The sequence below is a fragment of the Triturus cristatus genome, chromosome 3_2 (assembly GCF_964204655.1).
Source record: "Triturus cristatus chromosome 3_2, aTriCri1.1, whole genome shotgun sequence".
In the NCBI taxonomy this organism is placed as follows: Eukaryota; Metazoa; Chordata; class Amphibia; order Caudata; family Salamandridae; genus Triturus; species Triturus cristatus.
This window is the reverse complement of record NC_140584.1, coordinates 307,493,958-307,521,656: the sequence shown is the minus strand read 5'-3', so window position 1 is coordinate 307,521,656 and position 27,699 is coordinate 307,493,958. Positions and strand designations below refer to the sequence as shown.

The 27,699-nt window shown below is 50.9% G+C and overlaps 1 protein-coding gene across 3 annotated transcripts in view; it reads left to right on the top strand.

Moving 5' to 3' along the window:
- Positions 1-27,699, top strand: part of RPS6KA1 (ribosomal protein S6 kinase A1) — an 860,823-nt gene that overhangs the window by 644,788 nt on the left and 188,336 nt on the right. The gene's annotated exons all lie outside the window — the stretch shown is intronic.

The following is a 27,699-nucleotide window of genomic DNA, read 5'->3' as shown; positions in this document are numbered from 1 at the left end:
AGGGCCTCCTCCTGTTTGTGGGACTCAGCGGAGTCTCTGGGATCTGCAGTGTCCCAGGAGTCTGGACTGGTGGACTTGCGGCATCATGCGGTGGATGGCCGGGAGCTTGCGGCGTTTATTCTTCACTCCGCTCTGGACATCTCGGAGGTGCTGGGCCGGGCCATGGCTTCCTCTGTTGCTCTCCGTCGCCATGCTTGGCTTCGGGACGGGGTATTCCCTGAGAATATTCGGGAGCGACTCATCGACCTTCTGTTTGATGACAGCCTGTTGTTCCATGCCCCGGCCGACACCGCCATCCAAAGGCTCTTGGCAGGGCTCCGTCCTCCTCCTCCGCCTTATCCTCCTCCTCCTCCTCCTCCATCCTCTCCTCAGTGACTTCTGAGTTGGGTTGATTATGGGCCTTCTTAGGCCGGCTGTTCTGACTGTGCAGTGTGTTTTTCTAGCTGTTTACGTCCTTCCTTGGGACTTTGGCATTGTTGGCTGCTGGATGGCCCTTGTGTTGATTGTGTGTGGTTCTGCAGGAGTTGTTGCTCAGACTTGGCTCTAAGATTGGGTCTTCTGCTTTGTTTGGGCTGCTTGTCAAGCCTTCAGCGGGGGTGTTACTTTCCCCGTGGCTCTTTTGTTTTTTCCTCTGCGGCGGAAGTTCTTCCAAAGAGGGTTCCCATTTCTTGGGACTTAACATACCCTATGTGGGGTAGTGGTAGCTGTCATATAGCTTGCGCTCTGCTAGAGTGTTCTGGTCACCTTCGGGTGCCTGTTCTCCATGGCGTTTAGGTAGGTTGCTTTTGCTTCCTGAGGTCGTGTGCGCAGCCACTCGTAGTGGTGGCCCGGGCATCTCCTCCTCTCCCTGCTCCTGTCCTGAGGTCTGGAATGATCCTGTGTTCTCCCTTGCTGGGCGTCGCCTACTCTGCCTTCCTGGGGCCTCTGGCTGTTCTTCTTGCTTCTGGCTTTGACTGCCAGCACTGTTCTGGCTGGCAGGCTGCTTTCCATCTGGAGTGGGTTCGCCTTCTTTTCCCTCGTTTCCTTGGGTCCTCTAGGCTTCTTCTTCTGCTTTCCTGTCTTGGCATTGGGCGGAAGCTGTGTTGCCTTGTGAAGGGAGTGGGGTGCTTCGGCCTCTCAGTCCTTGCCCTTGGTTCCTCTGCTGTGAGGGTACGGGCCTCTTCTGCATTATTTCCCTCCTACATCCCCTTGGGGTCGGTGGGGTTCTGCTTGTGGGGGTTTCCTTGGCCCGGCAGGGGTGAGGTTCTACCTGGTCCACAGCTCTGGTCCCCTGTGGGGCCCTCTGTTCTGCATTGGCTGGTGGGGTCCTTTCGCAGACCCCCCTTCCCGGGGGGTATTGCTAGGGTATCTATTCTACGTGAAGGAATCTGCAGCTAGTAGTCTCTATCAGATGTATGAGTTACTTACCTTCTGTAACGATGTTATCTGGTCGAGACGATTCTAGCCGCAGATTCCTTCACGGCCCGCCCTTCCTCCCCTATTCTGCGAGGACCCTTGGGTTGGTCTTCGGTACTCGCCACCCGGTGGGGGGCTGTGTCTCTTGTGAGTGCCTTCCTTGTTCTTTGGGGGCGGTTCATTCCTACTTCGGTCCTTGGAGGATGGGGTTCCGGTGCCCTGCTGCTCTGGCTACTCCGGGTTTTGGGGGGATTGCTTTCTATCCCTGTCCCCCCGCCCCTCCCCTCCCTCCCTCCCTCCCTCCCTTCCATTGCGATCCTCTGATTAAGGGTCATCTGGCCCTTGTGGGTGGTTGCCATCTAGGTTGGGGTGGCTTGGAGGTTTGTTGTCCCCGTCTGTCTTGGGACTGGTCCCATTCCTTGCTCAGGATGAGGGAGGTGGGCTTCCTACGTGTGCCATGACTTTTACGCCTGTTCTTGCCTCTGGGGCACAGGGATGGCAGGTTGTCTATGTGCGGGCAAGGTGACTGCGCAGGTTTCTTCTTTCCCTGCCCTTGGGTTCTGCGGTGTTGGCACTACCCTGGTGGTGTTGTTAGTCACCGTTTCTTTACAATTGTTCTGCTCTTCACACACTGTTTCCATGCTCCCACAGTTTTTTTTTATCTGGTGGTTTCGTGTTGTGGTGCGGAAAAGTTCTCCGAAGAAAACTGACGTGGGAGTGCCAGGGTGGGTCTTATGTAACCTCACTGATGTCACGTACGCGGACGACGCCTGGGCGCGCAGGGATGCTGTGGCAAAAAGTTTCCAGATCCAGTCTCACGCCTGGGGATAATTCTACGTGAAGGAATCCGCGGCTAGAATCATCTCTACCAGATACCACGTTACCGAAGGTAAGTAACTCGTGCATCAGGAGTTTACAGCTGCAGTTGGGTATAATCATAACCAGTCCTTAACAGCCCAAATAGAAATATATAGAGGGGTGAGACAAGGATGTATTTCATTGTATAATAACGACCTATGCCCTTTTTTATGCTTGGCCACAAAGGATATTTCCTGGGTGGGGTCCCAGTTCATTCCAGCGCTTATATACACTGATGATAGTTTTGTTAGCTAGAACAGCAGTGGGCCTTCAGCATTTACTAAATTCCTTCATTGAGTTTATGGCTTCCCTTGAGATGGACGTAAACCACTCTAAATCTCATATGATGTTTATTGGAGAGAAGACGAAAGCCTATAGGAAAATTATGGGAGGCAATCAGGAAGTGACCAAAGTTTCTTTGTTCCCTTATTTGGGGGTCATGAGTCGCACAAAGGCAATTTAAGAGAAACCTGCTGACGAGATCAGTAGCTTCAGTATTTGAATTTGCGAAAAGGTTGGGGGCTAGATCCATACAAGCTATGGTTAAAGTTTTATCAAGATAAATGTCTATCAATTCCTAATTATGGAAGTGATGTAAGGGGTTATAAAGATTGTGGGCAGATACAGAGAGTTGAAAATGATTTTATTAGAAGATTACTGTTAATACCACAATCAGTCGCCACTTTTATAGTGCAGGAAGAACTGGGATTGGAGTATACTGCCTCTCACCCCTAGATGGTTGGTTAGCAATTTGGTAAAATACTGAGCTAGGGCGGAACCAGGCTATCCTAAATGATTGTATTTCCCTGGATAAAGGTCATGCCATCCCGTGAGAGCACTATATTAAAGTATGGTTGCAAAAACTGGAGTGTCCAGAAATATATGGGGCACCAGATAGGATCACAAAGAAAAAACGGTCCTGGATTAAAAAGTAATTTATGACATGAGTTAAAGGGGATAGAGAAGAAAGAAGTTTTAAAACCTACAGTTAAGGCCCATATAGTGCTAAAACAATTGTTTTTATGGAACCCTACTTACTCATGGTTATATCGCCGCTTTCTCAAACTGTTTTAGATTGAATCTTTTGCACTGCCTTTTAGCAGAATAGCAGGGGCAGCATAAGTTGGAATATCAAGGGCCATGCTCATGAGATAACTTCTTGGTCCAAGGTACAGCGCAATGTTATATTTCATTTGTAAGAGGGAAGGGATTTTGGCAGTTAAAACCAGCCCTGATACACCTTCAAATATTATTCCCCAAAATTTGCTTTAATGTGGCAAGCTTCTTGGTGGGTGCTCGCAGAAAAAGGAAAAAACATTCGAGTTGCTGAAATTATGCAAAGGCCTTTTTAAATTGAATCCTTTTTATAGTACTTAAATATTAAAGATATGTACTTAAGATGAAATGTCTTTCACCTCAATGAAAAGTTGTATTTACTAACCTTTTTTTTCCAACAAACTTCTACGGTATCAGACAGGGCACTGCACTCTCTGAATGTCAAACACTGCTTGCAGCTTTACATTGATAAGACAAAAGACGTTCACAAATCTGGCCAACTCTTTGTCTCCTATGAAAATTCATCTTCATTCATAGTAGGGCATCGCTCATTGGATCACTACCTACATTTTTTTGCCACGTCTGGAGAGGTCACCTTTCAAGAGGTAGGATTGGAGCACACCATTAGAAGGTAGGTGGCCACTGTGGTCCTCTTTGCAGGTGTACCTCTTAAAGACCTTTGTAAAGCAGCAACATGGATTTTGATGCATATTTTCGCTAAGCACTACTCCTTTGATATATAGTCCAAGACTAAAACAGCAGTCAGGCAAGCAATGCTGTCCAACCTGTCTTGAAAATGTGAGCATCTATTTTGCATTCATTTTTTTTTTTTAACAAACTTTATTGGGTTTGACATAAAATTCCAGATGACGTCAATACATTGTGAGCTTCCTTTTTCAGGATCGTAATTCGTTATACAGCTGATACAGTAGTAGGTAAAAAGGAATAGTGATCACTACGATTCTCATATCCTCCCCGCCCCCCCGAACAATCCCCGAAGCATACGTCCATTAGTGTTCAATTTTGGATCTATTGTATGTGTCCTTATTCTGAATTTTAAACCCCCTACCCATAACAGCCCCCTCCACCCTCCTCTCAGACATGCCACTGGTATACAGATCCCCGGCTTGTAATCCCTTACTACTCCAGTTTAGGTTGCACAATAGGTCTGAGGTATCGCTACAAGATCAGTCTACCAGTGAGGACAGCGTTGTGCTATTTCTAGAGACCCCCTCCCTGGGGCCATGCCATTTAACTCTGATGTCTGTATTCTTACCTATTCCTGCTGGGGGTCTTCTAGTGGTTCCTCCTCCCCGTCGGCATCTGGGGTCTTAAGTGCCACAACTAAAGCTTCCCATGCTCTTGCTGTATCTAAAGCCTTCTCACTCCCCGTCGGTATTTGCAAACTGATCATTTCCTCACACTCTGCCCACTTAATGAGTTCCTTCTTCCATCTGGCTGTGCTTGGACCTTCTTTTGCTTTTCAGTGCATGGCAATGTCCCTTTTGGCTAGGAGTAAGCCCATGTCTGAAAATGTGCTAGTGACTTTATTTTTGGATGTGTGCGGGAACCAGTGCAACAAGCAGTATTTGAAGGATGCCTCAGATTCCCTGTCAGTGATGTCGGCCAGTACCGTAATCACCTCCTCCCAGAAATCACCCAAAATTGGGCCATCCCAGAACATGTGTTTGAAGTCTGCATTTTCTTTTACACCGGGGACAGGCCACAGAGTGGGACGCAAAGTACTTATTAATTTTCTCCGTAGTGAGGTATGCCCTATGTAGTATGTAAAAGTGTGCCAGTTGAAATCTCGCATTTCTGGTGCTTTTCCAAGCCCTCTCCACCAGCTCTCCCCAGGTTTTCTCTGGGATCTCTTCTCCCAGGTCTACCTCCCATTTTAGGCGCAGCTCCGATTGTGGGGAGGGGGGGCAAGGCATCCCGCGCAATGCGTCTGTACAAGCAGGTGATCGCCGTAAATGTACCTGCCGCCATCACCACATATTGGCACCCTAACGACGTTGGTGGTTTAGTGAGTCCCCTTCCCCAGTGCTTTCGTATGGCCGTAGTGAGGGCAGAATGCAATAAGAAATCCCCCCTGGGTAGGTCATACCGTTCCTGCAGGTCGTTGAACGGGATCATGGCGCCTTCCTCGAATAAGTCTTCCATTGTAGCCAACCCTTGATCTGCCTGATCCGTCAGCCTCTGCCAACTACTCCCAAGCGGTAAGGCCTCGCACATAAGTAACGGGATTTCTGGGGCATAAGAGCTTCTAATTTTTACTCGCCACAGATATCTGTGCCAGCAGCGCCTAGCAGTAGCCAACTCCATGGGAAGGACCGGATTCCAGATCGGGAGTCTTAAAGTGTGCTGGGATAGTAGCCTCAGGGTCATCAAGTCTTCGCCCATTTCCTCCATTCTCCTTAAGCGCCTCGCCACCCATTTTGTGAGCCATTGAAACTGTGGCGACAGGTAGTAAGCCTCAAAGTCAGGCACCGCACAGCCCCCTTACGCTCTCTGTCTCATTTACACGTCAAGTGCCACTCTCCGCCTGCCTGTTCCCCATAAAAACCCCGTAACCATTGACCTGAGTTGGGTGAAGTAACGTGGCAGTATCCAAATTGGTAGGGTTCCAAAGAAATATAATAGTCTTGGTAGGGTCACCATTTTAAGTAGGGCTACTCTGCCGGCTACCGAGAGGTGGTGTTGCCCTGTTCTAGCTCGGGCGGCAAGCAGCTCAATCGCTAGGGCAAAAAGTCGGGGTGGAAAGGGGACAGCCCTGCCTTGTTCCCCTCCCCACACCACAGGCATCGGATATTAGGCCACCTGTTTTTACTCGAGCAGTGGAGCCGGAGTATAGGAGAGCAGTTCAATCCACAAACTTGTTTCCCAGCCCAAACCTCGTAATCAATGGAACAGATACGGCTATTCTAGGCTATCAAATGCCTTTTCTATGTCCACCGCAAAGATCGTCGCCATGTTGTTTCCACAGTTCTCTTCCAGGGGATCCTCATCAAAGTCATAAGCATTAGAATATTCCAGCCCATGCGCGGGACCCCGGAAACACTATATTATATGTGCCCCACATATATAGCCATATATATATCTATCTATATATCTATATATATCTAAACAAGCAATTGCAGCCTACTAAACACCAGAGCTGAATCATGCCATAAGGATTCTCTACCATACATGAAAAACATGCATTAGAAACAGGAGAAAATAATAGCAAAACTTGTTTTAGAAACTGTTTTAATGCTCAGCACACAGTAGAAATCCTCACAAATCACTGAAAGCATAGGAAGCTCCCAGGCTGCATTGCAAACACCCAGTCTAAAAAGACTGAGAAGCTAACTTGTAGCTGCATAGCAACAAACTGACACCGTGCCTTTAAGGCACAACTGACCCCCAACTTCCCATCATGCCTCAGGGGTGACAGTTAGGTCAGTTCTTTCCGGCTCCTTCAGGAAGGATCCTGGCAACACAGCTCCACTCTTTTCTGATTTTTGTCAGAAAATATTTTCACTTTTCACAACTTTTATTCCTTACTTCGACGTTTTTCATCAGTTAAAGTAAGAGGCTGTCCTTTTTGACAGGTTTGGGTATTTTTTAATATCTTAAAATGCCATCTCTTTTTGACCCTTGCCCTTCTTGTGGCAAAAAGGCCAAGACTGATTCTCATAGGGTCTGTATCCTTTGTCTACCGGAGGACCATGATCCTACGACCTGCCCTCACTGCCAGAACCTTTCCAGAAGAACTTTGAAGGACAGGGAAAGAATTCGCCTGTTGGCCTCGCAGGTAAACCATCTAGAGGAAGATCTCCGGTAAAGAAGGGCTCCAAGAGGTCTAGAACGCCTTCTAGAAGCAAGTCCTCGCATCCTTCTGCTTCAGCGTCGGGTTCGGCGCTGACAAAAGATCTTCAGGTGGGTCATATTTCCAAGAAAAGACCTTCGACAGCGGGCTCGGCGTCGAGAAAAGGTACGTTGTCGACGTCGAAGACTCGTCCGCCGTCGTCAACCCGGCGACGATCGGCGTCGAGAGACAAGACCCCCTCTGTCGTCGTCAACCCGGCGACGATCGGCGTCGAGGAGCAGAGACCCTCCGCCGTCGTCAACCCGGCGACGATCGGCGTCGAGGAGCAGAGACACTCCGCCGGCGTCGAGGAGTGTCACCCCTCCATCGTCGAGGGCAGGCTCACTTCTGTCGTCGCAGTTCCACCAGCGAGCGACGTCGAGAGCGAAGACTCCTCCGCCGTCGTCAACCAGGCGACGATCGGCGTCGAGGATGAGGTCTCCGTCATCGTCTCGACGGCGTTCGGCTTCGAGGACGAGAAATACCCCTCCGCCGTCGTCGCGCAGACAGTCAACGTCAAGATTGGACGCAGCTCCGCCGTCCTCTAGACGACGTTCGGCGTCGCATGAGAGAGTCCCTTCGTCGTCGGCTTCACATCGCCGTTCGACGTCGAGGCATCATTCTTCTCGGCACAGGTCGCCGTCGATACGGCGTTCGACGTCGAGCAGACGAGAGGCCCGACCAGCAGGAAGGCAGGAGCCCAGATCGACGTCGAGAGCACGCTCGACGTCGAAACAGGCCTCGGTGAGGTCTGTGGATGGATCGGTGGTCCTAGTGACGGAGTCTGCTTCGCGCCATTCGTCCTCTCATTCATCCAAGGGGGCTTCTCCAAGGTCAGCTACTCCGCAAGGTCTCTCACGGAGGGAAGTGGCTAGCCATGTCCGCAGGTCTCCTTCAAGACAACGTGAGACCACTTCAGCGGTTCCACTGTCGCCCAGATGGCTGCTGCCCGTACGTCACTGGCAGGACTCGGGGGCTACAAGGAGGATGCAAGAGTATGCCAGTCTGGTGCATAGATCCCCGCTTCAAAGATTGGTGGACGAAGTGGACAGAGTGAGCTCTCCCAGGCAAGCACGCGAGAAGTCACCTGAGAGACAGCGCCATAGACCGCGCCATAGATCGCGCTCCCCCAGGCGAGAAGATCGTGCAGTCAGATCACGGGCCCGTGATCATCGACGAGGTAGAAGAACACCATCTACTTCCTCGACTTCCTCCACCCGATCCTCAAAGAGGGATTACTCCCCTACGCTATCGGACAGCCCAGTGTCCAGGGTCTCTCCCATAGACGATATCAACACTTACCATGAGGTTCTGCAGAGGGGTGCTCGGAAGCTCAACATTGAGATGTCAGTCCCGCAAGACACGACGACGGTGATTTTCGAGACTTTGCATCAGAAGACTACATCTCGACCGCTGCTTCCATTGGTTCCTGGGATCCTGGAACCTGTCATGGACACCTTCTTAACTCCGGCAACCATCAAGGCGGTGCCGGCTCGCATCCTTAAGAAATAAAAGCCGGCTACCTCTGATCCGGTCTTTGTTAAGATGGACCCTCCTGCAGACTCGGTAATAGTAGCGGCGGCAAGGAAGACTCGCGCAGTATCGTCATCTTCTTCTGTCCCACCAGATAAAGAGAGCAGAGCTCAGGACTCGTGGAGTCGCAAAGCCTGCACGTCGGTGGCTGCATCTCTTAAGGTCTCCAGCGCGGCTGCACTGCTCGGCCGTTATGACAGAGCTCTCTGGGACTCTTTGGAGCGGTTCAAATCCAAGCTCCCAAAGAAGGACCAAAAGGATTTCGAGGAGATAGTCACTGAGGGATCCTTGGTGGCTAATCAGATGATTAGCACGGCAGCGGATGGAGCGGTGCCATCAGCGCATTCTTACGCGCATGGAGTATGCGCCAGGAGATCGTCCTGGTTGAGACTAACCGGGCTGAAACCAGATGCGCAGCAGAGAATCTTGAACCTTCCATTCTCTGGCTCTTCTCTCTTCGGCACGCATGCGAACGAAGAGATGGGTCGCATGAAGACCGAGTTGGACACCCTCAAGGCGGTTGGGTTAGAGAAGAAGAAAGAGTTTAGACGCTGCTACAGACCCAACCAGCGCAAGGGGCCTCAACTGAGGGTTCAAACCCCTCAGTGGTCCCAGAATAAGGCCCAGGGAAAGTCACAATATCGGGGAGGAAAGTCCAACAGAGGTAGAGGGGGCCACCAACAGCAGTCCTCTACCACGGCGAGAGGAGGGAAGTCGTGAGCAGTGGCTTCCTCTGCCGCCGTTGCCCACTCCAGTGGGAGGAAGTGCTTCACAACATCTGGCAGAGTGGGACAGCATCACAAAAGATCGCTGGGTGCTGAATATACTGCGCAATGGATATGCGCTTCGTTTCCGTGCGCTTCCAAAGGACATACCACCAAAAAAGTCCCATCCTCACCAGTTACAGCTGCTTCGAAAGGAGGTGAGGGCCCTTCTTCAAAAGCAGGCTATCGAAAAGGTTCCGCCTTCTCAAATTGGAAAGGGAGTGTACTCCCGGGACTTTGTGGTCCCCAAAAAAGATCAGGAGCACAAATTTCGGCCGATCCTGGACCTTCGTCTTCTGAACAAGGTCATAGTCAAGAAGAAGTTTTGCATGTTGGCACTTCATTAAATATGTCCACATCTACAAGTAGGGGATTGGATGTGTTCGGTGGACCTCCAAGATGCATACTTCCACATTTCCATTGCAAAGCGTCATCGCAAGTTGTCAAGAATTCCTGTCCTACGAGGGGAGGAAAACGGTAACCAGCGAAAACGGACTACATCTCCCAGGATGCTTAGCGGTTGAGAGGTTATGTAAACAGGAGAGCTGTTACATAACTCAAGGGAAACACGCCCTTATGTAAACAGGAGAGCTGTTACATAACTCAAGGGAAACACGCCCTTATGTAAACAGGAGAGCTGTTACATAACTCAAGGGAAACACGCCCTATAAAGGGAGGAACCGGGAGGTACAAGGCTGTCGGATATTGTGTTTACACCGACGTACCTGCTTCGTGAAGAGCAGTGTTCCGGAGTGGTGCTCCAGTAAGGCAAGAACGGAGGTAGGTCGAGTCGTTACTCCCTGGGCCGTGTCTTGCCCCATCGTCACCTGTGAAGGACCCGGAAGCTCTACCGGTCAACCATTGAGCTTCGCTTTTTGACTCGGCTGAGTCCAAGCGCAGTGGCGCTTTTGCTGGTTGGAGTCGTAACTCCCAGCCCGACCAGAGACACAGGGACTGCCCGCTGTAACGCACACCAGGAGGTGTTTGCCGCGTTACAGACTCGGAAGTCCACAGGATCGATCGAGCGGCTGCTCTCGGTTCAGTCTTCTTGCTTGTGATTGGGGTATCGGTGACGCATCACCAGGAGGTGACTCCGCGTCCCGGTGCAGTCTGAGGAAGAGGTTGAGCGGCTGCTCCCTTCAGGTAGAGACCCCGGCTGGGTGTTTCCCTGACTCCTCGATTCTCCCCAACACTCTTCGTGCCCCTCACAGCCTACCGATTGGCATTGTCGGCCATTTCATTTCTGCCCTCTGTTGGCATACGCCGGGATCGGCGTATATGCAGAGGACGGTTAGGACCATCCGTGCTGTGGGCTGGTAACGTACTTAGCCTGGAGGATTCCAGTGACTATAACTTTTGTTTGTTCTTTGTATTTTATTTGCCTTCATTAAAAGAACTAACCCTTCACAAGTGGTTGCGTCCTCATTGTCGTGTCTGTTAAACGATCCTGAGACGTTCAGGGCGTTACAAAATATCCGACCTTAATAACACTAACTGTCTCCCGGTCGATAACAGACATGGCAACACTTGATGATGTGCTGGCTGCTTTAGCGGCCATGCAAGTTGAAGTGGCTGCCTCTAGGCAAGAAACAGCCGATGTAAAAGCCAGACTGGATGCTATCCAATTGGACCCGCTCACGCCCAGCACCTCCCTCACGAACCAGACCCCTGCGGTAGTAGTGGAAATGCCGGTAGCCATCCCCTTGGCAACACCAGAGAGGTACAGTGGGGATCCTAACACAGTGCAGGTATTCCTCACACAAGTGGCGCTACATTTATCGTGCAAACCAAAGGCGTTCCCCACGAGTCAGGCTCGTGTGGCTTTCCTTATATCCTATTTGGCTGGAAACGCGGCACAATGGGCCGTACCTCTGGTGAGCAGGGACGACCCCCTCTTATGTGATTGGGGTGCTTTTCGCGAGGAATTCCTGAAGGTATTCGACAGAAGGGCTGACTCGTACACGGCGGACCGTGAAATGCTTGAGTTGAGACAGGGATCCAACGACCTGGTGCAGTATCTCAACGCGTTCCGAAGGCTGGTTGCGGAAACCAAGTGGCCTGTTGCTAAACAGACGGCGCTCTTCCATCAAGGGCTGTGCGATGAGCTCAAGGACGTCGTGGCTCATATTGACCCTCAACCCAAGACATGTGAGGGCCTTATCAACCTGGTATTACGGCTGGAACATAGGCTAAGTGAAAGAAAGGGGGATCATGGGAGAAAAGGAAAATCCCTTCCATCCTATGTGACGGTGGGAAGTCCTGAAACTTCCACCGCATCCAAGGGAGAACCCATGGACATCAGCGCAATACGAGCGAGCCTCACAGCCACGGAGAAAGAGTCACGCCGTAAACAAGGATTGTGCCTATATTGTGGCAAAAAAGGCCACTACGTACGTGAATGCCCTGCCAAACCGAAGACGTCACGTTATCGGGCCAACCGGTCGGTAACAGCCGTGGTGGACATACCGGCGGAAAACTAGAGGACTCCAAGACCAGAGAAGGGGCATCTCGGAGTCACTCATCCATCCCTTCACTTTCCAACTCGGTCACTAAGGGACAACGACACCTGTTTATCACGGTGCACGTGGGAGTGCATGACCAGTGGATACCCGTTGTGGCCATGGTGGATTCAGGGGCCACTGGCATGTTTATGGACCACAACGAGGCATGCAGGCTAGGGCTAGTGCTTCTTCCCAAAGCAGTACCCGAAGACGTCTATGCGGTAGATGGAAGGCGATTGGTGACGGGGCCCATCGGACAGCACACGGGGGTCCTTCCGATGAGATATGGGAGGAACCATTTGGAACAAATCGATTTTAACATCATCCGAGCGCCCCAATATGGCGTCATATTGGGATTGCCGTGGCTACAGAAACACAACCCCTTTGTGGATTGGCCAACACATCGCATCGAAATGACGTCACCGTATTGCATCCTGCATTGTGGAATAAGAACGGAATCCCTTGACGCAGATGAGAGCGGGAGTCAGACGGTGGCTACAGCGGCAGAAAAAGATGTGGCTCTCCCCCAGGCTTATCACAGTTTTGAGGATGTATTTGATGAGGTGAAGGCGGAAGTGCTACCACCACATAGACAGTTTGACTGCCAGATCGACCTAGTGCCAGGGGCCAGCGTTCCCAGCGGCAGGCTGTATGCCCTGACGGAGCCTGAAAACGTGCATCTCCGGGGGTACCTGGATAAACTCCTCAAGCTAGGATTCATCCGCCCGTCCAAGTCTCCGGCCGCCTCGCCACTCTTCTTCATCCCGAAGGCTAATGGGGAGCTGAGAGCCTGTGTGGACTTTAGGGCATTGAATGCGATAACCATAAAAAATCGGTACCCCTTGCCTCTCATCAGTGTACTTCTGGAACAGGTCAAGAAAGCTCGTATCTACACCAAGTTGGATTTGAAAGGGGCATACCATCTGGTGCGCATGAGGGACGGAGACGAGTGGAAGACCGCCTTTAAGACCAGGTTCGGCCTTTTTGAGTACCTCGTCATGCCGTTCGGTCTGTGCAACGCCCCGGCAGCCTTTCAGTACTTTTTGAATGAGGTATTCAGAGAGGAGTTGGATATCTACGTGGTCGTATATATCGACGACATCCTCATCTATTCGTCCAGTGTGGAGGAGCACGTACACCACGTCAAAGCTGTGCTCCAAAAACTGAGGGAAAACATGCTGTTTTGTAAACTCAGCAAGTGTGACTTCCACGTCACATCTGTGGAATTCCTCGGAGTGATGCTGAGTCCAGAGGGACAGGAGATGGCAGAACGAAAGATCAAGGCGGTGAAAGAATGGCCGGTGCCCCAAAGCGTGAAGGACGTCCAAAGTTTCATTGGCTTCGCCAACTTTTACAGGCGGTTTATAGATGGATTTTCAGGAGTGGTGGCCCCAATCACACAGCTACTGAGGAAGTCCAGGGAGTTTGTCTGGTCCCCTGAAGCGAACAAAGCCTTTGAGGCCCTGAAAAGCGCCTTTGGTAAGGCGCCGGTGTTGGCTCACCCCGATCCGGATCTCCCCTACGTGGTGGAAGCGGACGCGTCGGATGTGGCGCTGGGGGCTATCTTGTCCCAACGCAACCACGACACAGGGGTGCTTCATCCCGTTGCGTACATGTCCCGCAAACTCAACGACGCCGAACGCAACTACCATATTGCGGAGAAGGAGCTTCTCGCAATCAAGGACGCCTTCACCGAATGGAGGCATTGGTTGATGGGGGCAAGACATGTGGTATCGGTGTACACGGACCATCGGAACCTACAGTTCATGACGGCCACTAGACACCTTTCTCCCAGGCAGCTGCGGTGGATGATCTTCTTTGCGGGGTTCAACTTCCGCATCACATATCGGCCGGGGACGGAAAACCGGAAGGCGGACGCCCTGTCCCGTCAATCTGCAGTTAAGGAACCATTGCCTGCAACCGAGCGTTCCATCATTTCCCCGAGGATGGTATTGGGGGTTATCCAACCGGATACTTTCCTGAGGGGAATAAAGAGAGGGATCAGGTCATTCGCATGGCGGAGGTGGCTCCTCAGTCACAGAGAATGGCAGCTGAAGGACGGGATACCCCTGAAGGGCAGGTGCCTATTGATACCCACGCCTAGGCTAAGGAAACAAGCATTCATCTGGTGCCATGACTCTCCATGCGCAGGTCATTTGGGCTTTGAAAAAACGGTGGCTAGCATGGGACGGCATTTCTGGTGGCCAACCATGAGAGTGGATGTCAGGAGGTGGGGACAGGAGTGTCCTACGTGTGCTACCATGAAGGCCGACCATGGCCGAACCCAAGGGCTCTTACATCCACTTCCGACCCCGGATAGACCATGGGATAGCATATCACTGGACTTCGTGGTGGGCCTACCGGTAGACCAGGGGATGACGGCAATACTGGTGGTGGTGGATTACCTGACGAAAATGGGGCACTTCATCCCCTGCAAGAGAGTCCCTACGGCCGGGGAATTGGCGTCACTACTCCTAAAGAATGTGGTACGACTGCATGGATTACCTGGGGTGATCGTGTCGGACCGGGGGTCGCAGTTTACTGCGCAATTCTGGAAGACTTGGTGCACTGCGCTGCATGTTAAGACCGCCCTGTCCACCAGCTACCACCCTCAAACGGACGGCCAAACCGAGCGCCTGAACCAAACGCTCAAACAGTATCTGCGATGTTTTGTGGACCAGGGCAGGGAAGAATGGGTCGACTTGCTATGGGTTGCAGAGATAGCCTATAACAACGCCACTCACAGCTCCACACAGTCATCTCCGTTCTATAGCAACTATGGCCAACATCCCAGGTTCTTGCCATTTCTACATCCGTTCAGAGAGGACAGGATTCCCGCCACAGCGGACAGGGTGGCACACATAAAAGACACGTTGATGCGCTCAAGGGCTGTCCTAATAGAGGCCAAGAGAAGATACAAGGCTGCGGCAGATAGGAAGAGAAGGCCCGGGCCACTGTACCGCACTGGAGACTACGTCTGGATATCCACAAGAAACATGAGGTTTCGAAAGAACAGTGTGTTCCATCCCAAGTACATGGGCCCCTATCGAATTACCAAGTGTATGGGTCCCGTGAACGTGCAGGTGTGCTTGCCCCAGTCATTGCGGATACACCCTGTCTTTCATGTATCATTGCTCAAACCAGCACCCTCCAAGCCGTCTGGGACACCTAGGCCGGTATGCGTGGAGTCGGAGGTGGAGTATGAAGTGTCGGGCATACGGGCGTCCAAATGGCGCAGGGGGAAGCTGTGGTACCTGGTTGCGTGGAAAGGCTATGGCCCGGAGGAGCATTCATGGGAACCGGCTGAAGGGGTTCATGCTCCGCGCTTGGTCTCCTTGTTCCATCGGCGTTTTCCTGCCAGCGCTGGACCCGTGGGGAGCCGCTGAGAGGGAGGATGTACTGTCAAGAATTCCTGTCCTACGAGGGGAGGAAAACGGTAACCAGCGAAAACGGACTACATCTCCCAGGATGCTTAGCGGTTGAGAGGTTATGTAAACAGGAGAGCTGTTACATAACTCAAGGGAAACACGCCCTTATGTAAACAGGAGAGCTGTTACATAACTCAAGGGAAACACGCCCTTATGTAAACAGGAGAGCTGTTACATAACTCAAGGGAAACACGCCCTATAAAGGGAGGAACCGGGAGGTACAAGGCTGTCGGATATTGTGTTTACACCGACGTACCTGCTTCGTGAAGAGCAGTGTTCCGGAGTGGTGCTCCAGTAAGGCAAGAACGGAGGTAGGTCGAGTCGTTACTCCCTGGGCCGTGTCTTGCCCCATCGTCACCTGTGAAGGACCCGGAAGCTCTACCGGTCAACCATTGAGCTTCGCTTTTTGACTCGGCTGAGTCCAAGCGCAGTGGCGCTTTTGCTGGTTGGAGTCGTAACTCCCAGCCCGACCAGAGACACAGGGACTGCCCGCTGTAACGCACACCAGGAGGTGTTTGCCGCGTTACAGACTCGGAAGTCCACAGGATCGATCGAGCGGCTGCTCTCGGTTCAGTCTTCTTGCTTGTGATTGGGGTATCGGTGACGCATCACCAGGAGGTGACTCCGCGTCCCGGTGCAGTCTGAGGAAGAGGTTGAGCGGCTGCTCCCTTCAGGTAGAGACCCCGGCTGGGTGTTTCCCTGACTCCTCGATTCTCCCCAACACTCTTCGTGCCCCTCACAGCCTACCGATTGGCATTGTCGGCCATTTCATTTCTGCCCTCTGTTGGCATACGCCGGGATCGGCGTATATGCAGAGGACGGTTAGGACCATCCGTGCTGTGGGCTGGTAACGTACTTAGCCTGGAGGATTCCAGTGACTATAACTTTTGTTTGTTCTTTGTATTTTATTTGCCTTCATTAAAAGAACTAACCCTTCACAAGTGGTTGCGTCCTCATTGTCGTGTCTGTTAAACGATCCTGAGACGTTCAGGGCGTTACACAAGTACCTGCGGTTTGTGGTCGGCCACAAGCATTACCAATACAAGGTCCTGCCCTTTTGGACTCAAGTCGGTTCCGCGAGTCTTCACCAAATGCATGGCAGTGGTGGCAGCCTTTCTTCACAGAAAAGGTCTCTTCGTCTACCCATACTTAGACGACTGGCTGCTGAAAGGTCCATCCCAGCAGCAGGTGAGGCAAGAATTCCAGATCTGTCTGCAACAGTTGCACGATCTCGGCCTTCATGTCAACATGGAGAAGTCAGTGCAGCATCCCACCCAAACCATCCACTACCTTGGCTCCGTTCTGGACACAAGCGTGGGAAGAGCGTATCCTTCGGAGGAGAGACTGTCCTCCAATGAAACGGAAGTGCAGACTCCTGCTCCAGGTGCTGAACCAGTCAGTCCGACAGGTAGCATCCCTGCTGGGATCCATGGCGTCCTGCATCTTTCTTATCCCCAACGCACGGCTGAGGATGCGGCCTTTGCAACAAACTCTGGAGGGCCAGTGGGATCAGTCAACAGGTCGCTGGGAAGATCAGATTTGTCTCTCCCAGGCAGCGAGATCCTCCCTCACATGGTGGACTCAGCAACGGAATCTGATGGTGGGAGTCCCTTTTCACCAGCCACTTCCAGTGCAATCGGTGGTGACAGACGCGTCTCTGCAAGGCTGGGGGGGAACACATGGGGGGCCTTCAGATACAAGGGCGGTGGTCGGCGAAGGAACAGACCTACCACATCAATATGCTGGAGCTCCGAGCAGTCCACCTTGCTCTGAAAGCTTTCCTACCGGCAATCGAGTCCGATTCGGTCCTGGTCCAGACCGACAACACGACGACCATGTTCTACCTAAACAAACAGGGTGGAACTCGGTCACGTCCTCTTTCCCTGGTGTCTCAGGCGATCTGGCACTGGATTTTCGCCCGGAACCTCTCGGTAGTGGCAGTGCACCTTCCAGGAGAGCTGAATATCAAGGCAGACGCACTCAGCAGGCACTTCGAAGATCAGCCAGACTGGGTGCTGCACGACGAGGTGGTGGCGGACCTTTTCCATCGTTGGGGTCGTCTGGAGATAGATCTATTCGCAGACGACGAAAACACAAAATGCCACGCCTTCGCGTCCAGATTCCACCATCCAGGCACAAGGGGGAATACGCGTTTTTTATGGACTGGTCAGGGACATATGCCTACGCCTTTCCTCCTCTGCCCCTGATCCCGAAGGTGGTGTCCAAGCTACTCAGATCCAGCATGACGATGATTCTGATTGCCCCAGACTGGCCACGGCAGTGGTGGTACCCGGACCTTCTTCATCTGTCGGTACTTCCACACAGGAGACTGCCTTGCAAGCCGGACCTGCTGACCAAGATGGGTGGGAGGATTCTTCATCCCAACCTTCCCTCACTGAACTTGGCAGCATGGCTCCTGAGGTCCTGCAATACGGACGTTTGAATCTGCCTCCTGATTGTATGCATATTTTGAAAGAAGTGAAAATACCCTCCACAAGAGCGTCGTATGCGTTCAAGTGGAAGAGGTTTTTTCTTTGGTGTAGAGAACATCACCTTGATCCTACGAAGGGGCAGGAGGATGTCATTCTCCCTTACCTTCTGTACTTAGCAAGATCAGGTTTAAAGTATGCTTCTATCAGGGTCCATTTATCTTCCATTACAGCGTACAGGAGATCTCCTAGTCAGCCCTCCTTTTTCCAAATGCAGGTGGTCAAGGACTTCTTACAGGGGTTGAAGAAGGTGTATCCCCCTGTTCGAAACCCTTCTCCTCCGTGGGAGTTGAACCTGGTGTTATCCAAATTGATGGGCCCGCCCTTTGAGCCAATCCATAGAGCTTCCTTGCAGCATTTGTCATGGAAGGCCGCTTTTCTGGTAGCCATTACATCGGCGCGCAGAGTAAGCGAGATCCAGGCTCTGTGTACCAAGGAGCCTTACACTGTTTTTCACCATAACAAAGTGGTCTTAAGGGCGCATACATCTTTTCTCCCTAAGGTAGTGTCTGATTTTCATATTAATCAGTCCATTTCCCTTCCTTCTTTTATTCCGAATCCAGCGACCCCGGCTGAGCGGTCGCTTCATTCCTTGGACCTCAAGAGGGTACTTAAGTTCTACTTAGAAAGTACCAAGGGCATCAGGAAGACAGATCAGTTATTTGTCAATTATGGCGCCATGAGAACAGGCTTCCCAGCCGCTAAGAGATCCATATCGAGATGGATTGTGTCCTGCATTACCTTAGCTTACCAGCTGGCGAAAAGACCCTTACCGTGGCCTCCTAAGGCGCATTCCACTAGAGGGAAAGCGGCCACTGTTGCCTTCTTGCATAACGTCCCAATGTCAGAGATCTGCAAGGCGGCAACCTGGAAATCGGTTCATACCTTTACGAGGCACTACTGCCTAGAATCTGATTCCAGGGCTGATGCTCAAGTAGGCCAAGCCTCCTTGAGGAATCTATTTGGGTAGCTTAGTTTTTTCTTTCTAAGCCTACTGATCATTTTTCTGTTTTTTCCCCTTTGCCCGCAGGGAGATGAGGTGAGACTCGCTATTCTATTCTAATGCTTATGACTATTGATGAGGATCCCCTGGAAGAGAAGGATTAGTTACTTTCCTGTAATCCTAGTTCTCTTCCAGGGGTATCCTCATCAAAGTCATAAGCAACCCTCCCGCCTCCCCGGGCAAAGGATGGTTATCTTTTGAATATGTTGTTAACTCTTTGTGCCATGGCTTTTTCAGTCTCCGCAAAGAACTGACCTAACTGTCACCCCTGAGGCATGATGGGAAGTTGGGGGTCAGTTGTGCCTTAAAGGCACGGTGTCAGTTTGTTGCTATGCAGCTACAAGTTAGCTTTTCAGTCTTTTTAGACTGGGTGTTTGCAATGCAGCCTGGGAGCTTCCTATGCTTTCAGTGATTTGTGAGGATTTCTACTGTGTGCTGAGTATTAAAACAGTTTCTAAAACAAGTTTTGCTATTGTTTTCTCCTGTTTCTAATGCATGTTTTTCATGTATGGTAGAGAATCCTTATGGCATGATTCAGCTCTGGTGTTTAGTAGGCTGCAATTGCTTGTTTTTATATATATATATATATATATATATATATATATATATATATATATATATATATATATATATATATAGAGATAGAGATATATAGAGATAGAGAGAGATAGAGAGAGATAGAGAGAGATAGAGAGAGATAGAGAGAGATAGAGAGAGATAGAGAGAGATAGAGAGAGATAGAGAGAGATAGAGAGAGATAGAGAGAGATAGAGAGAGATAGAGAGAGATAGAGAGAGATAGAGAGAGATAGAGAGATATATAGAGATATATAGAGATATAGTTAGAGAGAGAGAGAGATATATAGAGATATAGTTAGAGAGAGAGAGAGATATATAGAGATAGAGAGATATAGTTAGAGAGAGAGAGAGAGATATAGAGATAGAGAGATATAGTTAGAGAGAGAGAGAGATATATAGTGAGAGAGAGAGATATAGTGATATAGTGATATATAGATAGATATGGATATATATGTGGGGCACATATAATATAGTGTTTCCGGGGTCCCGCGCATGGGCGGGAATATTCTAATGCTTATGACTTTGATGAGGATACCCCTGGAAGGGAACTAGGATTACAGGTAAGTTACTAATCCGTGTCTGCCCCCAGCACCTGTAGAAGTCTTCAGATGTTAAGCGCTGTGTTTCTAGTGGGAATAAACCCCAACTGGTCCTTGTGGATCACCGTTGACATATGCGGGAGTAACCGAGTAGCTAGTATACGACTGAGGATTTTGTAGTCTAGATTGAGCATAGAAGGCAGGCGATATGCTGCTTTGTCCCACGGCAGTTTCCCCTGCTTAAGCAGGGGTATGTTAATTGCCTCTCTGGTTGAGACGGGCAAGTGTCCAAATTGTTTTGCCTCATTGTATAACTGTACCAATCTGGGGGCTAATAGATCAATATATTTTAGGTAAAATTCAATTGGTAGGCCATCTGTTCCTGGGGTTTTGTTTCTTGTCCTGTTCCTAATGGCCCCTCTCACTTCTCCAATTTCCACATCGCGACCCAGTTTATCTGCTAATTTTTCATCCAAAGCTAGTAGTTCCTGGTCTCTCAGGAACCTGTCCATGTCCTCTTCTACTAGGATCACCCTGTTCCTATACAACTCGGTGTAGTATTCTAGGAACAAGTCATTTATGCCTTGTTGATCATCTCACTTCGTCATCTTGGCCTCTAATCTCTAATATGATCGTACCTCTCGTAGATGGATTAGCCAACCAGGCCAATAGGGCTCCCGATTTATCCCTCTCAAAACGGGCCCGCGTCAAGTATTTTTTATAGTCAAAGCAGCAAAGGCGTTCCACCTGCACTGCTACTGCTTCCCTAGCCTCCAAGAGTTCTCCCTGCTTGTCTGCATTCTCCGGCCTTTCTTGTTCTTGTTCCCTTAGTCGTTGGTCTGCCCTTTGTACGTCTTGGAGGAGTACCTTCTGGGTTCCTATCATTTCTGATAAAACGTTTTAAACGCATCTGTGCGAAAGTGCCCTCTTTATTCATGGTTGACCCCACTTTTCTGCTGAATTGCTGATGTACTTTGACTGAGTGTGCCCTGGGCTCCTGCTAATCAGGTACCCAGAGCCTATGTTCTTGCTCTAAAACTGCATTGAAGCCTAAACCCAATTGGCATCTCTGGCCACAGGTCAGTCCCTGGTAAATGGTACCACAGGTACCCAGGGCACTGTGACCAGAGAAGACCTCTAAGAGCTACAGCACTTATTGTGTCTACCTTATAGGTCCTGTACCACTACACTGACACACTGCAGAACAAAGTGAAGAGTCAACATGGCACACATCTCCGTGTGCCATGCAAATAACCCACTGCCCTGGCCTTGGTGAGTCACCCCTCTAGCTGGGTGCACTATACCAGTGGTGAGGATATAAGTGCATGAGCCCTGTTACCCCTACAATGTCTAAGTCCATTCTTAGACATTGTAAGTGCAGTGCTGCCATTAAGAGTATATGGCGCTGGGAGTTGGCCATTACGAACTCCACAGCACCATAATGGCTACACTGAAAACTGAGAGGTTTGGTATCAACCTTCTCAGCACATTAAAACCACACTTATGCCAGTGTGGGATTTAATAGAAAAAGCACACATAGGGCATCTTAGAGAGGCCCCGGAAAACTAACCCACCACTAGTGTCCAGGCTGAGTGGCTGCATTCAGCTGCCACCACCAGACATGTTTCTGGACCCCTGGGTCGAGAGCCTTCTGCTCTCTGGGGCCTGAAACAATGCACATCCTGGGACGAGGTGCCAAGCCTCCTCCCCCAGGATAGGCAGGGTTCACGAAGGGGAAGCTTCAAAGGCTTGCCGCCTTTGTGAGGTTCCCCGGGCCAATTGCTGCTTTCAGCAACTGGTCCCAACTAGTTGTGACCCCCACCTTGGGTTGGAGAACCAGCGGGAAAAACAAGTGAGGAAGAGGTGTGTGGCCACCTCTGCCAGCTCTCCCCTAAGGCGGGGGAGGCGAGGTGGAGCACAACTCTCAGTCCACGCCATCTTGAAGATGGGGGGACTCAGCCAACCAGGGACAGGCATATGCCCCCCTCCTACTGGAGGGTGGCATAATAGGGGGTGTACCCACCCCAGGGAAGGGACCCATTGGTCCCTGCCTTTTACCTACCTGTAACGCCCCTAACTCTAGTATTTAGGGGCACCCCTGAACCTTGCTTTCTCATATCCAGACAAGAAGAAAAGAAGGATCGAACTGCCGTGCCGCAGCTAACAAGAGGAAGACTCCTACTGACTTGGCCCAGCCCTACCACCCTGTCTCCCCCTTGAACCTGCTCCTGCGACATCCCGGTGTGTCCTGCAGCTAGCAACCTCAAAAAGCCCGGAGGACCTGCCTGCCTTCACTTCCAAAGACTGCTTCTCCCGTGAACACCGGATTTGTTCAACTGCAACCTCTGGCAGCAGCTGGAAACGGTGAATCCGCCCCACTCTCTACCCGCCGTCCACAGCCCGAGCTCAAGTGGGCAAACACCACGAGGAGGTCCCCCTAGCAACCCTGACCCGAGATCCGGCGACCCCTGACCTGCCTCCAGCCGACGCCTGCAGCCTAAATCCAGAAGGCCCCCTAACCACGACCCGGAGCTGGTAAGAAGATCCGACCCCAAAAGGCACCCCTGCACCCGACGCCCCACGGCCTTGTGTGCCCAAACCGAGGGTGCCTAACCAACCCCTTACTTCCCAACTTACCTCTCGAAGTGGTGGTCGCACCCAGAAGTCCTTCGTCTCCCTGCCTGCAGTGCTTTTGCAGGCCAGAGGTTCTCCATTGGAAACAACAGAGTATCAGACGCCAAAACAGCATCCGGCAGCCCTAGTGCCGCTGAGGGTGCACCTTTGGTGCTAATTTGTTTCCCCATTTGCCCTGAGCTGAAGTCCAGGAGCTTTGCTCCTACAACCCAGTGGCCTGCTTGCCAGCAGCCACCAACCGGAGGCCCCCTGTGCCCCATTAGAGAACATTGGGCTTCAACACTCTGCACCTGGCTGCCCTAGTGCCGCTGAGGGTGTAACAAGAGTGCATCATTGACCCTGGGGGACCCCTGAGACTACCCCCAGAACCAAATACTTACCTAAAAACCGTTACCCATATTTTCCTTCATAGGATAACATTGACTGTTTTTCCTGAAAAATATTTTGTGTGGAGTTTTGAAACCTAAAGAAATTCTTTACAAATTTTACGATTGAACAAAAACGCTTTTACTCACCTGTTTTCAGGAAATGACCAGTGCTGCATCCAGGCATACAGCACTGAATAAGAAAAGTAATCCAAAAGTGTGAATTAATTTGCTGAAGGAGAGTGTACAACAAATGCTTAACACTGTCCTCTGATACTGCCTTACTGCTCGACCACACTACCACAGATAGAGAGTAAGGTTCTATCCAACTTTGCCTCTGCCTACCTTTGGGGTTCCACTGGACTCTGTGCACACTATACCTCACTTTGGTATAGTATATACAGAGCCAGCTTCCTACCTTCCTTTAGACGTTGGTCTGCCCTTTGTACGTCTTGGAGTACCTTCCGGGTTCCCATCATTTGATATACAGCGCCCCCTGATGACTGTTTTAAACGCATCCCATCTACCAGTGAGTCCTTGGCTGTGTTAGCATTTTCATGGAAATATTGGTCGATAGCCGTACCTATCGTGTCATGGAACACCTGGTCTTCTAGGACCTCAGGCCTCAAACGCCACGTGGGTTTTCTGTGCCTCGTTTGGTAACAATTCAGATATATCAACTCTGGATTGGGGTCCGAGATAGTCAGTGAGGTAATCACTGCTGGGTACTCCTTGATGCACATCAGGGGAGCACAGAATGGCATCTAAGCGCATATGTAATTCATTTATCGCCGAGAAGAAGTAATAATCCAGAGTGCTGGGCTCTCCAATAATCTACTAACCCCCACTTCTGCTGCCAATTCCGCCGTACTTATGCTATTTTATGTGTGGGCGCATCAGGGAGCGGGGTATATGAATGGTCAAGGGCAACATCCGGTATGCAATTAGTCTCCCCCCCCAATAGAACCGAACCCGTGAGGACAGTTTCCTAGATAGGTGTGACCAGAAGTTAGACTGGTCTGAATTGGGTGCATAAATACTTCCCAGTACTGCCATCTAGTCTCCCAGAGACTACCACATACCTGCCATCAGGGATCTCCCACCCTCACCCAGATCAGTGCAAATATCGAGAAATTGGTATAGAACACGTGCCCTCGCCATCGACGCTGCACTGCCACTCCCTCCGCCATGATGTGGGTCTCTTAGAGTAGTGCAATCTGAACCCCCCTGTGGACCAAATATGCATGTATTTTATGCCGCCGTTTCATTGTGTGCATCCCTCTTACATTTCACGAAATACATTTTAATTCAAGTGTGGGTCCCATTGGAGTAATGAAACCTTTTCCCCATTAAAGTCTGCCCTAGTGACACGCCTGCCCCAACATACCCTTCTATGAACCAAATAGAACCCCCAACTCCCCCTCCCCAGGACAGTACCGGTGAACTAGTCCCCATCCAAACGTTATCCAACTGGAACATTCACTAGTGGTTAGAGGGGTGATCAGCTGACCGTTCTGGCCCCCAACCTGCCCCCCCCCCCCCCATACCTGTCCCAATTAGATCGACCCAGACCAGCCATCTGAAGTCGCTTGCTTCCATGCTGCTACCAGCAGGGACCATTACTCTCCCCTTCAAGGGGAAGTTACATCGCGCCCCAGGAGTTTATCGACTGGACAGTCAGGCCCCAATTCTCAAACAATATCATTCGCCGTTTGAGGAGTTATTTTTGGAAGTTCCGTCTCTGAGGTATCATTTTCACTGGGAGCTGGCAAACCTTCTGATTGTTCTGCATCCATTCCACTTTTACTAGATGTAGGGCTGAAGCTGTTGTGGATATGTCCTGCTACCTCCTGCAACACTCTCCTCCGCTCAAGACTAAGCTCCCTGGAAGATGGGGCTCTGGGCCCTGACTTATTGCTGCAGGGACTTTTGGGACCGATGGAGAGTAATGCCGCTCAGGAAGTAGTCGCATGTCCAGCCAATCCCAGGCCTCTTGGGGTGTGTTGAAGAATCGCGGCCCCGCAGGGTATGCTACTCTGAGACGCGCAGGAAAGAGCATTGCGTACAGTTATTGTAACTGACGAAGCTTCTTTTTAACAGCCAAGAAGGATGCTCTATTGCGCTGGACTTCCCTGGTAAAGTCCGGAAAGATCATAACTGCACTATTGTCAATTTTAATCCTCGCTTTTGGCGGGCCTGCTGTAGAATATGGTCTCTATCCCTGGAATGTAACAGGTGTGCCACTATCCGTCTAGGCGGGACCCCGGGCCTGGGCCGTTGTGCTGGAACTCTATGGGCTCTATCCAGAGCATAGAAGGAGGACAACCCTTCTGGAGCTACTTCTGCACGCAGCCAATCTTCCATAAATCAAACCATACTCGCGCCCTCAGCTTTTTCGCGCACTCCGATCAGTCGAATATTGTTTCTTCGGGATAGTCCTTCGCTGTCTTCAGCCCGAACTTCCAGCACTTTGACTTTCGTTTCTAGTTCTGAGAGCGTCTTCTGCATCTCGGACATCTGCGCTGGGAGGCCCCCCAGTTCCTTCTCATTGGTTAGCACCCTTTCTTTGAACTTCCGATGGTCATCCTTTAAGAGGCTCAGATCCGTGCCTAATCGCATTAATTTTCCCCTCCAGAGCCTCTCTGGAGGCTGTGATCAGTGATTGCATGATGTCCGTCAACTTTGGTTTCCTGGGAGTAGAGTCTTTACTTGCTTCCAGCACCACCTCCTCCTTCTCCTCATCGTTAGTCTGGGCTCCGGGGGCATCTACACCGAGGACACTAAATGCTAGTTTCTTCTGGGTTCTCCCCATTTTCCTGAGCAAGCACTGGATCTTCTCCTCTGCGCTCGGTTGGTTCTGGAACCCAGAAGGGTGGTCTGCTCTATTGCGGCTGCTTGCCGGTCTTGGCGTAATTCAGATCGTCTCAGGCCGTCAGCTCCTTCGTGGCCTCAGTGATCTCTCCAGTAAGTTATCCACTCCCTAGGGCCCACTTTAGTACGCAGCTCGTGGTCAGGGTTGCCGCTTCTTAGGAGTGTCTGTCAGCGGGAGGGACTCAGCAAAGCTCCACAACACGCACCTTCCTCGATCTGCTCAGGGTACGTTTTCTTCTTGGGTGACTGGAGGATGCTCCCTTTCCCAAGCTGTCACGCCTCCTGAGATGCTATTGCTCAATACATTAGCAGCACCGCAAGGGATCGCAATCTACTTTCTGGGGGTGGCATATTCCACTACAGGTTCCTGTATTTGGATCCTTCTTGGGCATGCAGCCGCTGCCCTCTCTCCCAGCAAGCACCCCTTTCACTGTGCAGTTATTTCCCCTGCCGTTGTTTATTGGCTCTGATTGTGGACTGGGTGCCTACACGACTCCAGGTCTTGCCGTTGTTATGGCTTAGGTCAGGGAACTCATTGCGCAGTGGTCATATATGCCACTCTATGGTGTCAATCCTATCGTGCTTCTTGTTCTGTCTCGCTGGTAGAGACCTGTCACACCCATTAAGGGCTAGACCTTGACACACTGGGCGCCTCGCGCTCCCGGTCTCCTCCGTGCCACTTTAAAGACCAGCACTCCCTCTGGGTTGGTAGTGATCTTCCCCAGCAAGCTCCGTTCCCTCTTTGTCGGCCTGTTCCAGCTACGCTGGGTCTGTTCCTGCGCGGGGCGTCCTCCATATTGCTCTCCCAGGGGGCTTTCGGCTGTAGCGCGTAGGGGATTTCTCTTGGGCAGCTCAGGCACTCCACAGTTGTCGCTGCGCTCCCCAGTCTCCCTCAAGTACTCGCAGCGCTCCAGGCTCCTTGCTTAGGCCGGGTATGCCCTGACGCCGAAGCTAGTCTCCGCACCATGGCCCCCATTCGAGTTTCTCTATGGTGCGGATGCCATTTTGTCGCCGCTCTCGCCGAGTCTCGCCCGCCTAGCTGCCGGACTCCATCGGCGGTCCGTGGCAGGTACGCGATGTTTCTTGCGGCGGGCGCAATCTTGACGCTGTTGCCACCTATCTTTCCAGCTCCTATTTCATCACATTTAGTGTCGTTTCAGGCACTACGGAGCTCATCCCTGCTCACTCTGAGCATCCGGTGTCCCCCGGCCTTGAAATACGCGCCCCCAGCTGTGTCTGGGGTACAGGATAATTAATTGCAAAGGGAGTGGCAGTCGGAGTTCCTCAGCTCGCGTCCGTTCCCATCGGCTGCAGGCCACGCCCCATCTCATGCATTCATGTGTAAAAACTGTTTTATAATAATTTAAGACTGAAACTATGGACGATCCAAAGCTGAAAAAGTTACTTATCTGTACCTACATTTCTTCAGCTTTGGCATCTTTCATAGATTCACATGCAGCCCCCCTCCTTTCCATTCCTGAGACTGTTTTAATTCAGCTGAGTTCTGAAAATAAGATAGCTGAAACCCTGGGTTTCAGTATATATCAGACAAATACAAAATGTACAAAATATTTAATTAACAGGTAAAACAGAGAAATTCAAAAAAGGAATATGAAGATTGGAGCGTTTCAGAATTTGGCTTCATAACTAAAAGAAAAGGCAATATTCTAGGCTCTAGCATAGCGCTTTGACTTTTTTTATTGCTAGTGCATGCTCTGTTTGTTGGTACATACCAGTGCTTCAGTTGCGGACATCATTCCATATCGTAATCTGTTTGCTGTAACTGTTCTGCTCTCACAAATTAGGCTAAGAACATCAATGTACTTTTTAGC